The sequence below is a fragment of the Triticum dicoccoides genome, chromosome 7A (assembly GCF_002162155.2).
Source record: "Triticum dicoccoides isolate Atlit2015 ecotype Zavitan chromosome 7A, WEW_v2.0, whole genome shotgun sequence".
Classification (NCBI taxonomy): Eukaryota; Viridiplantae; Streptophyta; class Magnoliopsida; order Poales; family Poaceae; genus Triticum; species Triticum dicoccoides.
The window spans coordinates 42864132-42868925 of record NC_041392.1 but is presented as its reverse complement, the minus strand read 5'-3'; positions in this window follow the sequence as shown (position 1 = coordinate 42868925).

Here is a 4794-nt window from a genome sequence, read left to right as displayed (position 1 = left end):
ATTTTTTCAAATTGGGCAATTTGTTTTTCCCAAATTGTTGAACATTTTTTTCAAAAACCTAAGAAAGTTTTAAAAAAATGTGTGATTTTTTTTGAAAATTTATGAACCTTTTAAAAATCGATGATCTTTTTATAATATTTTGGTTTCTTTTAAAAATCGACCTTATTTCGGTTAACCAAAAATAGCTACGGTGTGGAAAATAACCGCATATATGAGTTGAACCGTTCATCACTCCTCCTTTTATTTTCCTCCACCCACCTCGCTGCAACTCGCCCCACGATGTGGTACTAAACTGTGCAACTCGGTCAATCTCTTGGCGATTGGGCTGATCCGCTGCCGTCCGCCTCTTGGCGGCGGTGCGGCCGGCTGTAACTTCCCGTGAGTTGCTGCTAAGTTTCCATGGCGTTGATGCGTGCAGTTTCTCTGGTGTTTATGCATCAGGGACTTGGCTGTTGATCGGATTGGGAGACAATATGGTGTTTGTTCAATTTTCTGTCCCGGCGTTAGCTTTGGCAACGATCGGTGTTTTGTCCCGGCGCTGGTGTCGACAGCGATCGGTTTCCTATCTTGCAGTGCTGGCCGATCTCTCGGCAAGGTTCGTGCAATCTTGCTCTCCGTCAACTGTGCTCCTTGTGAGTTAGGGTTTGGACGTACGTTTGTTTGGCTGTTGTTCTTTGGATGATCGGAAGAATTTTGCTGAAGTAATTGTCAGCAATGAAATTGATTAGCTGGAACTGTCGGGGTCTTCTCGGTGCCCCGACAATTCGGTCGCTTCTGGATATCCAGAGGCGGCATGCCCCCGATGCGTTCTTCCTGTATGAAACGCATCTGGATGACTCTAAGGCAGAAGCGTTGAGGAGGAAACTAGGTATGGATGAGATGATTGTCGAGCCAAGCATAGATGGAAGAAGGGGTGGGTTGCTTTTAGCCTGGAAGAAGGAGGTGAGGATCTACTCCCGGGCTTCCACCCTTGATTTTATTGATGTGTCAGTACAAGAGGCTAATAGTGATATTTGGAGGTTAACTGGTATATACGGTGAACCTAGTTGGGACTGCAAAGAGCGTACGTATCGTCTACTACGGGACTTACATACCCAGTCTAATATGCCGTGGACTGTAATAGGGGACTTTAATGAAATTCTCTTTTCTTCGGAGAAGGAAGGAGGGGCTCCACGACACCAGTCAAGGCTTCAGGCGTTCCAAAACACACTCTCGGATTGCTTATTGGAGGATATAGGATTTACAGGTGACAAATTCACCTGGTTCCGTGGAGATCTAAAGGAGCGGCTTGACAGAGCTGTAGCAAATTCTGAATGGATGGCTATGCACCCGTTGGTTGGTCTAAACAATTTAGAGATGGGTAAATCTGATCACCGCCCAATCTGTTTGGACACGAAATATCTCTCGGGGGTTGCGGAGAACAGGTCTAAATATGGTCATAAATTTGAAGCAAGATGGTTAGAAGAAGAAAGAGTGGAGGAAATAGTAAAAACTGCTTGGATGAAAGCTGTCCATCAAGGCTTGTGTCCATCGGCTAGAGAAAAACTCGAGTCTGTCCATAAGGACCTTCACGCTTGGGACAGGCAGGTTCTTAAGGGGCCTCGGACCCGTCTTAAGAAGGCACACAGGGAGCTTGAAAATCTGATGCGTGCTCCATACACTGATGAAGTAAAGATGAAACAAAAGGAACTCTCGGTTCTTATTGAAAATTTGCTTGATCAAGATGAAGTTTACTAGGCGCAGCGTGGCCGTGTTACCTGGCTTCGCCGTGGTGATCGTAACACAAAGTATTTTAACCAGTTTGCCTCTGCTAGGCGTCGGAGAAATTTGATCAAAAAACTGAGAAATAGTAATAATAGGTGGGTTGAGGGTAATAATAACCTCAGTCCATTAATTTGTGATTATTTTGGTAACCTTTTTAAGTCTGATTCAGCCGAGATCAACCAAGAGCTCATGCATGCGGTCAAGCCACGTGTATCGAGCAGTATGAATAGGCTTCTTATTGCGCCATACTCTAGGGATGAGGTGCGCAAGGCTCTGTTTCAGATCGGGGACATGAAGGCACCCGACCCGGATGGCCTGCATGCAATTTTTTTCAAGAGGTTTTGGCATATCCTTGGAGATGAGCTTACTAATGAGGTTCTTGATGCAATTAATAACAAGAAAATCCCAAATGGATGGAATCAAACGAACATTGTTTTGATCCCAAAGGTAGAAAGTCCAGAGGTAATCACTCAATATAGGCCAATTAGTCTATGCAACGTTGTCTATAAAATCATCTCCAAAATGTTGGCTAATAGACTAAAGAAGATTCTTTCAGAAGTTATTTCCCCAACACAAAGTGCTTTTGTGCCGGGTAGACTGATTACAGATAATGTTACCTGGCTTTGCCATGGTGATCGTAACACGAAGTATTTTAACCAGTTTGCCTCTGCTAGGCGTCAGAGAAATTTGATCAAAAAACTGAGAAATAGTAATAATGGGTGGGTTGAGGGTAATAATAACCTCAGTCCATTAATTTGTGATTATTTTGGTAACCTTTTTAAGTCTGATTCAGCCGAGATCAACCAGGAGCTCATGCATGCGGTCAAGCCACGTGTATCGAGCAGTATGAATAGGCTTCTTATTGCGCCATACTCTAGGGATGAGGCGCGCAAGGCTCTGTTTCAGATCGGGGACATGAAGGCACCCGGCCCGGATGGCCTGCATGCAATTTTTTTCAAGAGGTTTGGCATATCCTTGGAGATGAGCTTACTAATGAGGTTCTTGATGCAATTAATAACAAGAAAATCCCAAATGGATGGAATCAAACGAACATTGTTTTGATCCCAAAGGTAGAAAGTCCAGAGGTAATCACTCAATATAGGCCAATTAGTCTATGCAACGTTGTCTATAAAATCATCTCCAAAATGTTGGCTAATAGACTAAAGAAGATTCTTCCAGAAGTTATTTCCCCAACACAAAGTGCTTTTGTGCCGGGTAGACTGATTACAAATAATGTGTTGGTGGCTTATGAGTGTTTTCATGCAATAAAAAAGAAGACCCATGGATCCAATGGGTATTGTGCAGTAAAGCTGGATATGCTAAAGGCATACGATAGAGTTGAATGGTTTTTTTTTGAAACAGATGATGTTGAAGTTGGGTTTTCATTCGCAATGGGTTGATCTGATTATGGAATGTGTTTCCTCCGTGAGCTATAGAGTAAGATTTAATGATACAGAGACTGAGGAATTCTTGCCAACTAGAGGCCTGAGACAGGGGATCCCTTGTCACCATATCTTTTTCTGTTATGTTCTGAGGGTCTTTCATGCTTGTTGGCTCATGAAGAGGAAGTTGGTGGAATTGAAGGCATACAAGTCTGCAGAAACGCTCCATCTATATCCCACCTCCTTTTTGCTGACGATTCCTTGATTCTCATGAGGGCTAATGTTCATAATGCTAATACTTTGAAAAGAGTGTTGGATACCTATTGTGGAAGTTCGGGACAACTGGTGAGTAATGCAAAATCTAGTATTTTCTTTAGCCCCAATACTAGTGTCAGTGTTAGAGAAGATATTTGTAGGGAGTTGGATATTTTGACGGAAGCGCTCTCTGATAAATATTTAGGTTTGCCCACCATGGTTGGGGTAGACTGTAGTGACTGCTTCCAACACATCATTGATAGAATATGTCAGCGTTTGAAAGGTTGGAAGGAAAAGGTCCTCTCAATGCAAGGAAAGGAGATACTTTTGAAATCAGTTGCACAGGCAATCCCTTCGTATGCTATGTCAGTTTTTAAACTTCCAAAAGGGATCTGCAAATCTGTTACTGATGAGACTGCGGGATTTTGGCGGGGTGATAAGGAGGAGAAACAGAAAATGCATTGGTTTGCATGGTGAAAGATGTGTGTTCCAAAAAAAAAGGTGGTATGGGCTTTAGGGACCTTCACAGTTTTAACCTTGCTATGTTAGCAAAATAGTGTTGGCGACTGCTCCAGAATCTAGACTCTATGTGTGCACGTGTTCTTAGTGCAAAATATTATCCCAACGGAAACATCCTGAATGCGGGACCGAAGAAGGGTTCTTCTTACACTTGGCAGAGCATTGTCTCAGGTATCCAAACCTTTAAACGGGGTTGCATTTGGCGTGTTGGCACGGGATCAAAAATCAACATTTGGCAAGATCCCTGGATACCATCAAGTGAAACTCGAAAAGTAATAACACCAAGGGGTGATACACTACTGAGAAAAGTTGAAGAATTAATTGATCCACACACTGGACAGTGGGACGTTGACCTTATTCAATCAATTTTTTCGCCTGTGGATGTTCATCGAATCCTCCAAATACCTCTTCGGGTGGAAGTGTTAGAGGATTTTCTTGCATGGAGTGGTACTCGATCAGGGACGTTCTCTGATCGGTCGGCCTATCACGTGGAATTTGAACATCAGTTCGGTCATCAATGGAATCGGCCGGAGGGTCAAGGCAGTTCCCAACTGAACACTATATGGAAACATATTTGGAGTCTTCATATCCCAGGTAAAGTGAAGCATTTCGTTTGGAAAGTGCTTAGGGGAGTACTGCCTTGTTTCGGAGTTCTTGCGGGACGTCATATCCCAACAAGTGGAGAGTGCCCAATCTGTCATGTTGGGTTTGAAGACATCCAACATTGTTTATTCACTTGCCCTCGTGCTATTGAAATTTGGTCTGAACTTGGTCTGGTAGATGTTATCACAAAGGCGGTTGCTAAAGACTGGTCTGGATCAGTCACCATGGAGATCATTGGTAGGGCTCAAGTTGCTGCAGGAGAGTTGCCGTT